Here is a 12,182-nt window from a genome sequence, read left to right as displayed (position 1 = left end):
GGCGGAGAGGCGCGGCCCCTGCAACACCTGGAAGCGAGTTCCCGAGTGCTTGGGTGCAGCGTAGGGGGCGACGTCCTGTCGTTCGCGGACTCCCTGGGGCCCTCACCCGCACCCCCGGCCTGGCTAGCGTCTATTCCGCCGCCGGAGTGCCTCGAAGTGGGGGTATAGACGCCGCGCTCAACCTTCAGAGACCCCCACGTGCACAAAGTCTTCCTGCCCATGAACTTGACCTGACGTGTCTGCCCCCCGGAGGGTCACTGAGCGCTCTCCTCTTGGCTGTCTCACGGGCCTGGCGAGTCCCCGGTGCAGCGCGCAACTGGGGAAAACTTGCCTACGCAGAGGCTTGAAGGAGGCCCATGCCGCGCCGCCGGAAAGCAGGGAGCGCATCCCTTCCCTTCTGCTCCTGCCTTCCCCAGACTTCAGGGTGCCCCGGGTTCCAATCCCACTCGGAAGCCTGACTCGATCAGGCGCGCTCTGCTCTGCGCTTCCGAAAGCCGGGAGGCAGGAGCCGCCGCCCCCATCCGCCCAGTGGCGGCGCGGGGTGGGCTGCGGCCAGACTGGGGCGGGGACCGTGCGGGGACGCGCGGGGGAGCGGCCACGGCCAGCAGCCGAGAGCGGCGGGAGGCCATTCGCGCCGGGCCCAGGAGCACGTCCCGCCCCTCCCCCTGTCCCGCCCGCCGCGCCCGCGAGTCCGCGCCCCGGGTCCCTGCAGGGAGGGAGGAGAGGGAACCCCGTGGGGCCAGCGCCCACGCCGCACGCACCACCTCCCACCGCGACCGGACGCCGGAGCCCTGCGCACCCTCCCCGCCCACCGGGAGTGGGGGCCAGGCCCGGGCCGGACTGAGCTGTCACCGCCCTGCCGTTCGGCCTTGCCAGGGGCCAAGGCCTGAACCTGGGGCCGGGGAGGGGTGGGGGTACCCGGGGGTTGGTGGAACTTCTAAAAGTGGTGTTTTTCTTGTTTTAGTTTTAAGGCCACCCTGAGGGCCATCTAAGTCAGTGATTCTCACTTCAGCCTGCATAGACATCACTGGGGGGCTTGTTGGCACATCACAGGGCCCCACTTCCAGAGTTTCCTTCTTTCTAACTTTTTCAAGATAGGGGTCTTGCTATGCTGCCCAGTTTGGTCTCAAATTCCCGGCCTCAAGCAGTCCTCCTGCCTCAGCCTCTAAGGCAGCTGGGATTACAGACACGTCCCACTGCTGCCAGCTCCCTAGCGTTTGTGACTCAGTGGCTTGGGCTGGGGTCTGGAAGTATTTCTAACAAGGGGGTGCTTATGCTGGGCTCTGGGGACCGTATTTAAACCTATGTGGATGTGTCTACAGTTACTTACATAGAAAGATGGGGATTCTAGAAACAGAACCACTAATTAAGAAACGTAATTAATTGAGGCTTCATAAATAAAACATGTCATGGTTTGGCAGAATTGAAAGGGGCCAGGACTTTAGCCATGTTAACAGAGGGCAGGTAAAAGAAATGGTGAGTGGAGGGTGAGAAGCACGTTAAGAGCTAACATTGATTAATTGAGTAGCTACAGGATGTCCCATCCATGAAATAGGAATCACATAATTCCTGACCACAGATAGGACACAACACTGCAGAAAGGTTTCTTGTCACCAAGGCTCCCCAGGGTGGCTCTCAAGAGATTTGAACCCAGGCAGCTTAGAGGAGACATTTCCCCCATCACTACTAATCTTGGGCTGGGAGTGGTGTCCTGTAAAGGGGGCCCTGTCGGTCCCTTTGCTGGACTCTTGCTGGTCGTTTTACGCCAGTGTGGAATTCCATGATTGTGTCTCGACATGGGCGTGGCACCTCATGCCCTGGGGCGTGGCCAAGAGGCCCCAGGCACACATAGCCTGTCTTCCTGCAGCAGCTCTGATTTGGAGAAGGATATTGCTTTTACACTTGAACAAACATTGCTACATCGTGGACTTGAATACAAAATTCACAAGCTATTTTAAAGATAAAATAAGACTTAAAAGAGATTTTGAGGTGGTGGTGACCCTTTGGGCTACAACTCTCATTGGGGCACATGTTCGCTCCAGGACAGGAAGATGGTGAGGGAGGTGCTGGGGCATAGAATTTAAGGAGGCGTCACTCTTAGGGTCATGCAGGTGCACTGGTCCCAGCCCCAGCCCACCCTCCTCTGTGCGGTGGAAATGCTAGAGGTCCCACCCCTGGGGAGCTCTCAGTGCATTGAAGGGGCCAATACTATACAAACTCAGCCCCTCTGGCTGATGCTGAGAAGGCGGGATCTGACCTGGTCAGGAGGCCAGGGAGGCCTGTGAGGAAGGTGAGGTGGAAGGAACAGCTCGGACTGCAGGAAGAACACGCTGGGCCACGCAGAGGCTCTGTGTTGGAGGGAGTGTCAGGGGGCTGGACTGGAAGAAGCCCAGGATGGCCTGAAGGCAGAGAGCAGGGGGGAGCTGGCAGAGCTGAGGATGGGAGGGGACAGCCACTCAACCTTGAGCAGTGAGAGGCACTCAAAAGGTTTTGAGTCATGAATGTGACTAACCAGATTTAAATTTTGAAAAGATCATTGTGGATACAGGACAAAGAGCAAATTACTGGGGACAGAAACAATGGAGTGAGCCCCGTAGGAGACTGTTGCCATTGTTGCAGTGAAGGGTGATCATACTTAAGAGATGGCTGTTGTGGGGTGGACAGATCTGAGAGCTATTTAGGAGTGAAAACCAAGGTAGCACACTTATGGCCCCAAGTGGGGGGAGGTGAGGGGAGGTAGGGGGAGGGAGGTGCCTTAGGATTTGGACGTGAGCTGTTGGGTAGAGACAGTAGCAGTCACTGGGGCAGGGATCCCCAGAAGAGGAATAGAGGGAGGGCAAGGTCATGAACTCTGTTCTGACCAGGTTGAACTTCTCTGGTTCTTTCCAACACCAAGTGGTATCTAACACCCGTTCTCCAACAGGGTGTCCAACAATTCAATTCTGACATTATCTACCTGGAGCTACTGTCTGTCTCCACAGTTTAGAGGCTCAGTCCCACAACACTGCCCTCACTGCAGAAGCCACTTGCAAATGGGTGCCCAGGCTGCCTGCATTTCTGCCCCGCCAGCTACCAGTTAGTGTTCCCACAGCCCGTCTCCAGCTTCCAGATGTCTCGTGGAACTCAGGAAAACACTCTGCTTGAGTTCACAAGTTTACTGTAAAGAAGAAAACTCAGGAAGTGGCAAAGGGAAGAGATAGAAGACAGAGTGTGGGATGGGCATGGGACTTCCGGGACCCCTCTGGGTGCACCAGCCTCCAGGGTCTCCACATGCTCCCCACGCAGAAGCCCCACCAGCCTTGCTCTTCAAGACCTCTGGAGCTCAGTCTCCAGCCCTTGCCCCTTTCTGGAGGTCAGTGGGTGGAGTTAGAAGTTCCAGTCCTCTAATGACTTGGTGTTTCTGGTACCCAGCCCATCTGGAGGCTCTCTGCGGAGCCCACTCTAAGTCATCTCATTAGCATAAATTCAGGTGTGATCAAAAGGGTCTCTTTATAAGAAACAATTATGTTACAACAAAATAACACTAACAATGGAAATAATAACAAATGTCCTATCAGAAAATTCCAAGAGTTTTAGCCTTTCTATTCCAGGAACCAAGGACAAAGACCAAATGTCTATTTTTATCATACCACAGTAGGTCTATAGCTGAGAAGGGACGAGGGTCCAGGACTGAGCTTTGAGCAGCCCTGATGTTCCCAGGTCAGCAGGAGGAGGATGAGCCTGCAAAGGGGATAGAGAATGAACAGCCAGAAGGGTTGGAGGGAATGGGAGAGGGTTGTTCTCAGAAGCCAAAGAAGGACTTCAGAAGCAGAAACGGTGTGCACCCACCTTGGGGCCCATGAGGACTTTGGGATCCTCCCCCTTGCCTCCCAAAAGGTACAGAAACAATGGGTGATCTGTGGCTCCCACACCACTCCTCCACTCTGGCACAGTGGGTGGTGGGGATGGACTACTCTCCCAATCTCACTGTCCCCTAAGCTTTCTCCTGGGGACAGGGCCTAGGTCTTCTCTACTCTGAGATGCAAAGCCCTGAAGTTAATAGTTAAATGATGTAACATGCAAAATAACTTCTTGAAATTTAGACTGTGCAGTCTACCCCCACTGACGTGTGTTCAGTCCTACTTCAAACATCATGTGCCTCCACTGCTAAAAGATTTACTCCGGGCATTCAGAGGCTCCAAGCTTTACCGTTTGTTCATGTTACCTATTGCTGCATAACAAACCACCCCAAACAGAGCTGTTTTTAAAAATAACAAATTTTTTCTCTTTATTAATCTGTAGATTGGGCAGGGCTCTCTCAGGAATAGCTTGTCTCTTCTCTATTTGCAGTGGTTTGAAGGCTGGGACTGGGATCATCTGATCACCAGGTTTGGGGTCTGGACCCTTCCTAGGTGATACACCACGGCAGTGTTGCACTCAAACCCTGTAGTCAGATTCCATAGGTAGCATTCTCAAACCCCTCATGGAAGTCATAAGTGGTTCCTGCACTGCCTTTTAAGCACAAATCTTTGCCAAATTACCAAATGTTTCAGCTGTTTCCCAGGCCACGCTTGCACAACCAGAGATAGTTCAGGTGCTCCCCAGTTCGGATGCTCGACGCCAAAAATTATGAATGAGTAGACCGAAAACCTGGAATAACTTGGCCAAGTAACAAAACCATGCCTTAGAACTTCCAGACCCAGATTGCAGGCCTCCTGTATTAGATATATGGCAACCAGTTCTGCTCTTCCAGGGGCACATGGAGGTGTGCAGATCCCAGTATGACCAATGACAAGGGTCGTGAAACACATTAGATCTGGAGAATTGCAGATTCCACTCTGACTTTGACCATGAACAGCACTGGTCTTTTTCTCTCTTTTTATTTTATGTGGCAACAAGGCATGTAAAGGGTTTTCACTTAAAAGGTCAGGACAGTGTGGACTCAGATATCTGGAACTTTCCATCACCATGTACTGTATCTTGAATGCTAGCCACATCACAAACTCGGACTCCTTCACCCATATAGTAGTGCCACATAAACATACCAGATGAGATGTCATAGAATACCCACTATATCCTCACTCCAAGTTCTTTTCAATGTTGAGAACCTTATTTCCAAGTTTTAGAATTTATGGTTTGGAAAAGGTGATCCTAAATCTTCCCATGGTAATAGAACCAGAGTTCAATACTACTGTGCAAACACTGGAAGTATTCCAGTCAGAAATGAGTAGTTTAGCGACTATCATACTCCAAAATAGTTGTGCCCTGGATACACTGACTGCCCAACAAGGAGGAGCTTGCACAGTCATTGGTGAAAAATTCTGCTTCTGTGTGAATCAGATAGGATAAGTGGTGTCCAATTCGTACCTTTAAAAACAGGAAGTTAACACTCTATCAGATCAATGAGGCTCAACCATTTGATTGGACTGGCCTATTCCCGGGATTGGGAGGCTGGTTTAATGGTATAATGAGAAGTATGTTTAGATGTTGTTGTTGTTCTGTTTGTTTATTCTTGTTCTAATCCATCTTCTTCTCTTCTTTTGCAAATCTGTTACCACTCAGCTACTGATTCAATTTTTCTCTTCACATCCACCAAGTCAGCTTTTAATATGTGATGCTTCCTGTGAAGTTTCAGATAGGGAATTGAAGGGGATCAGAACATGTGACCCCAAAATATGTCATTTTAGCATGTTGATTATTTTGAGCTGGAAGCAATTGAGAAGATGCTGGAAGACCTCTCAAACTTCCCCTTCCTACCTAAAAGCAGGACGTAAATATTCTATAGGAAAGATGCCTGCCTTCACCAAGAAGAGGAGAGTATTCTTATCATTAGAGATGGGAAGTCATTGCAGAGATGAATCTGTGCAAACAAACCTACTAAATTAACCTTTATCTTTCATTAGTTTCCTCCATATATTTCCTAGTTACTTTCTGACAGTTTACTGACCCCAGCTCAAACCCCTTTTTCCTTTGTTTTATTACATTTCCACAATTTACCATTCTTTATTAAAAGGGTGTGTAAACTCTCAGACCTATCCAGTTCTTTGGGTTTCTATTTCTTACATAGGAAGGGCACTGTGTACACATAGAAATATTCGGATTAAGTAAAATTTGTATGCTTTTCTCCTGTTTAGCTGCCTTTGTGAGTTTAATTCTCAGGCCCAGTCACAGAACCTAAAAAGGTAGAGGAAAAGTTTTTCATCTCCTACACTATATATAATATGCCAAAGTATTTTTTTAATATTTAAAAATTTTAAGGATTTCAAAAGAGCAAAAGCATTTTAGAAATAACTTTCCTAACTCTTCTTTGGCTTTTTGAAAGAGATTAGCTTGCTTAAGCTAAAGCCACAGTGATTTTTCAGGGGCTTAACTGCAGCAGTGGAAACTTTCAAGAAAAATGCCTTATAACTTGAAGGGATCAAGTTCTATAGCACCTTAGGCCCCATTTATCAACGGAAACTGAAATATGGCAAGGGAATAAACTTGTAATGAATTTGAAAAAAAACATGACCCTGCTTGCCTGGATCATTTGTTTTCTCATATGAGTGCCTTCTAATAGAATTGAGGAACCGGAAGGGCTCAGAAAATAAAGCCAGAGAGATTTAAATAATGTGTTTGACCAAAGCCATTTAGCCAATCCAGAAGAGCCAGTACTAGAATGACATCTAGTACAGCTGACACCTACTGGTCACCGTGTACTAAACACTGCTTACATCATTCGTCATCCTCACACAGCCCTATGGGATGAGGATGATGATTACACCCAACAACAGGTCTTGGAGGTTGAGAGAGGTTAAATGAACAGCTCTTGTTACCCAGGTAGCAAACTGCTGAGCCAGGAACTGAGCTGAAGGGCACTGGCACAGTCCACTGTCTGAGCCCCATTGCAGCCCTCTCTGGAATTCCACTTGAGACAGGTCATGTTGCTTTTGATTTGGAAAAAAAAAAAAAAAAAGTACCCAGTTAAAAGGGGCCATCCCACCTTCTTACAACCAAGGGGATGAGGAGTAAATAGGAAAGATTTGAGGCTTTTTATGTGTTTTTAAAATTCTTACTCTCTTTGGCTTCTCCATGTCAATGTGCTTTACTTATGCTTACTTGATTAAGACTTTAACATGATTTGCATAATCTTGTCTCAGTGTTACTTGTAGGTCGGAACTGACTGGCCTGAGGATGAAACCCAAAATGTTTCTAAAAGTAACAATAATGTAAACTTTAAATTCTGCAATTATTGTTAATGTACAAGCGATACAAATTTGTTAAGGTTACTGAAGAAAGTTGAAGAACCGTCCTTCATATTTTAGAAGAAGAACCCTAAATGGATTCTGCTTCTGAAGAATCAGTTTTAACTCAGTTTTACTTCTATTTATATGATTCCGTTAGTTGTGTAATCATTGATTTTACATGCTGTTTTTAGTAATAAAATTCTTAGACTATTTCCACCAAATAAAAATTAAAGATAAAAAACCCTTTACATTCTAAAGGGACCACTAGAAGATAGTTGACTTTCTTTCTATTAATTCTTCAAGTTTTAGTGCCAAGTTTTTATGCTCATATAGATCTTACACCCCTTTTAAGTCATTTCACTTGTATTTCATAGTTTTCTAAAATTTAATTTTGGATGACTGTAAATACGCATCATGATAAACACAAGTATGTGAAAATGTCAGCTCTTGATACATGTGACAGGATTCTAACTGATGAACAGAAAAAACCGTTGGGAGTCCAGGACTGACGGCGACCTCCAACTTCCACATCATCACCAGGAGCAGGTCCCGTCCCCAGCCTCTTTCAGCTTCTGGGAGGAACGCCCTGGGTTCGCCTTCTCAGCTTCCCTGCCCACAGAGCCTGCCCGTTTTTCTATGGGAGGTGGAACTAAAAGGTTAGGGAAATGACCGCGTTTGACAGTTTTCTTTGAGGGAAGAACTTTGCGTTCTCACTGTATGACAGAGACCATGCCTTCTGTAATCCTCATAGGAACCTAGTGAGGTGGTGGGGCAGGCAGCGTGGCTGACCTGCCCTAACGGGTATCCCCATTGTCCCACACAAAGCCCCTGGCTCGGGGGAAGCTGACCCCACCCTGCTCCAGAAGGGTGTCCGCGTGACCTACAACCAGCCTAGGACGAGTTCAGGAAGGAGCAAGTAAGATGTGGTAGCGGGAGCCTTCGAGGAGTCTCCGGAGGGAAGGTTCCTTTTTTCTCAGGAGAAAGTGAAAGATATAGCCTCTCTTGTTCCCTGGACATTGTTGCATCACCCTGAATGGTCGCAGCCACCCTGCTACCGTCAGAGGTGAAGCCATGAGCGTGAGAAATGGAAGCGAGAAGAACGGAGGTCCTTGGCGTGGTCATGTGATTGAATGGCTGGATCAATGCTTCTCAATGAGCCGGCTATCGGCATTTTCAGCAGAACAGTTCCTTGATGTGGTGAGCTGCTACGAACATTCTAAGATCTCCAACGTCCATGATCCCACCCTCAGAATGCTGCTAGCGGCCCTTGGAATTGTGACAACCGAAAGTTCTACACCCCTGTTCCCAAGCACCCCTCCTTGGGTGGTGATACCATCTCAACCCCGTTGACAGCAAAGATGCACTGTGGCTAAACCTCCTATTGTGTGGGATGAAAAACACAACCTTAGGTTTCAGCCAGCTGGAGTTGAGTTGACTGCTCCTTGCAGCCCAGAGTGTCCAAACAGGAAGACATTATAATAATAATTTTGAAAGAAAGAATACATTGAGCCTCCAAGAGCTCAAGAAATGTGCCCAAGGCTATCAGTGAATTGGTAACAGAGCCAGGATTTGGCTCAAGGTCTAACTCTACGGCCTGGCTATTTTCTCCCTGTCTACCTTCCTTCTGGTCACACGCAAGTTACTCTGGCTGGTTAGTTCAAAGGGAAATAAACAAACAAAACCAACAAAGTACAGAATAGTTATGTGGAAAAAAAAATAGCTGGGAGCAGTGGCTCGCACCTGTAATCTCAGCACTGTGGGAGGCCAAGACGGGTGGATCACTTGAGCCCAGGAGTTTGAGACCAGCCTGGGCAACATGGTGAAACCCTGTCTCTACAATAAAAACAGAAAAATTAGCTGGGCGTGGTGATGCACACCTATAGTTCCAGCTACTAAGGAAGCTGAGGTGAGAGGATTACCTCAGCCCAGGAGGATGAGGCTGCAGTGAGCCATGATCGCACCACTGCACTCCAGCCTGGGTGACAGGTTTTTTCTGAGAAACCTGTTTCAAAAATAACAATAATAATACATAAACCCAGTTAGCAGGGGGGTGCCTCTGAGGAGCTAAGGTATATGAAGTGGGAGGGAAACTTACTTTTCATTGCAGATTGAATTCTTTATCTAGTGCAAATATCTTTCTATTTTGTAAAACAGCAAAATTTAAAAAGCAGTTGTAAATAAATGTTATGTTATGTATGTTTTGCCACAATTTAAAACATAATAAGAATTTTTTTAAAGCATTGTAGCACTCAACATTGTTCTTACGGGATTCATTACAGCATTTGACTTCTGTCCTCTCATTCGCTACCTTTGGCCACTTGGTCTTATTTCTGTGCCCATTCTTCCTTTCATTATAATGTCTTCCTGTCCACTCCTTCCTTTTCCAGATCGCTGTTGCCTGCCTAGTGTGACCCACCTCCAGTCCTCTGGTGCAGCTCTGATAGAGGAATCTTTGATGCCAACTATATCCACCTACCAAGTATGTTCCGAACTCCTCACCCCAACATGATCTGACACCGACCATGTGTCCATCCTCCTCTCCTCTAGCCCCCTTAAGACAGCGTTTTCTGCAGAGCTTCCCCAGGAACCCCTTGGGCTAATGTGAGCTCCAGGCCCTCTGCTCCAAATTCAGCTGAGAGCCATACTTTTACCTGTTTTGCATGTGCAGATTCCCTAAGATTTTGTTTGAGCGAAGTGCTTTTCTTACGCTGTTCTTCCACTGCTATAAATATCTGAGACTGGATAATTTATAAAGAAAAGAGGTTGATTTGGATCACAGTTCTGCAGGCTGCACAGGAAGCATGGCATCTGCTTGGCTTCTGGGGAGGCCTCAGGAAGCCTGCAGTCACGGCAGAAGGTGAACGGGGAGCCAGCAGGTCACAGGCAAGAGAGGGAGCAAGGGTCGGGGGAGATGCCATATACTTTTAAACACCCAGATCTTGCGAGAACTCGCTCCCTATTGTGAGGACAGCACCAAAGGAAGAGCACTAAACCAGTTATGAGAAATCCGCCCCCATAATCCAATCACCTCTCACCAAGACCCACCTCCAACATTAGGGATTACAATTCAGCGTGAGATTTAGCAGGGACAACGTACAAACTATATCAGCACTCCGCAGTAAAACAGTGTCACCATTATGACCACCATCACCACCACCACCACCATCACCTTGTATATCAAAGCCAATGCCTTAGAGAAAACGCCTCCAAATCGCTTCCCTTAAAAGTACTTGTGCTTCTCCATATACACCTATATAACAAATCTGCATGTTGTGCACATGTACCCTAGAACTTAAAGTATATTAAAAAAAAAAAAAAAAAAGAAAAGCAACTCCTCACTTGTTCAAGTTTTGTTATGAAATTGCAGCAATTCAGTCACAGCTTCAGGCTGTACTCGGAATTCTAGTTCTCCTGCTGCTGTTCCTACCACATCTGCATCGACTTCTTCCACTGAAGTCTTGAACCCCTCAAAGCCATCCATGAGGACTGGAATAAACTTCTTCCAAACTCCAAAAAAAAAAAACAGTACCTGTGCTTCTCTCCCCACCTCGTTATCAAAATTAGCTAGTCACAGACAATTTACAAATTTTACCACCTTTTTGCCGTTTTTCTGGACCAACTTAGTCGGTAATAATGGCCTCCACTCAGAGGCCAATTTATGGTGAAACTACTGAAGCTTCAGTGCTCTTTGACCTCTTTTCTATGTATTTACATAACCACGTTTTTGTAGAATTTGCAAAAGTAAGGTATTTTAACTGTATTCAGTTAAGGCCATTTATATAAGATGGTGTTGGAGTGGCCAGTGGCATGTTGAGGATCTAGATGGGGGGCAGGTGAATTAAGGACAAACAAGGGACAGATGAGTTTAATGGTGTACATAGAGGTGGCTTGCAGTCACTTGTGTGTCTAGCTGAGGCATTGATGGATGTTGGAATAGTATCAGAATGGCTTCCAGGAGGCTTCTGTGACCCCTTGTGCCCCCAGCTAGCAGCATGACAGGAAGGTATAAGGCCAGCCAGTCGCAGAAGAACCCCACTTCCGGATGTTCACTTCCATGTTACCCACTCCCCTGAGTGTGGCGGGGCTAGAGCCCCCTGCCTACTGAATAGTCGTGGGATGTCATTTCTGTGATTAGGTCTCCTGCCAACACTCCCTCTTGCTGACGTTCTGATGAATCCAGCTGTTGTGCCTTAAGATGCTTTCTAGAGAGGCTCACATAGAGAGTCACATTTTATTTTATGGTGATCATGCGAAGTGGAATGTATCAGATTTCTGTGCTTGTTGGCACAATCCTATATATATATATATGATTATATATTATATATACTAGATATAAAATATATATACTATATAGATTATAGGATATATAGTAGAGAATATATATATATATATATAGTATAGGAAAAAATATATATATGGGTTTTTTTTTTAACAGTCTTGCTGTGTCATCCAGGCTGGAGCGCAGTAGCACTATCTCAGCTCACTGTAACCTCCACTTTCCGGGTTCAAATGATTCTTGTGCCACAGCCTCCCGAGTAACTGGGGTTACAGGCATGTGCCACCATGCCTGACTACATTTTTGTATTTTAAGTAGAGATGTTGGCTAGGCTGGTCTCGAACTCTGGCCTCAAGTGATTGGCCTGCTGCCTGCCTCGGCCTCCCAAAGTGCTGGGATTACAGGTGTGAGCCACCATGTCTGGCCCCATACTACATTTTTTTTTTTTTTTTTGAGACGGAGTCTTGCTCTGTAGCCCGGGCTGGAGTGCAGTGGCCGGATCTCAGCTCACTGCAAGCTCCGCCTCCCGGGTTTACGCCATTCTCCTGCCTCAGCCTCCGGAGTAGCTGGGACTACAGGCGCCCGCCACCGCGCCCGGCTAGTTTTTTTTTTTGTATTTTTAGTACAGACGGGGTTTCACGGTGTTAGCCAGGATGGTCTCGATCTCCTGACCTCGTGATCCGCCCGTCTGGGCCTCCCAA

The sequence above is a fragment of the Macaca thibetana genome, chromosome 4 (assembly GCF_024542745.1).
Source record: "Macaca thibetana thibetana isolate TM-01 chromosome 4, ASM2454274v1, whole genome shotgun sequence".
In the NCBI taxonomy this organism is placed as follows: domain Eukaryota; kingdom Metazoa; phylum Chordata; class Mammalia; order Primates; family Cercopithecidae; genus Macaca; species Macaca thibetana.
Note: the sequence above shows the minus strand (reverse complement) of the source record.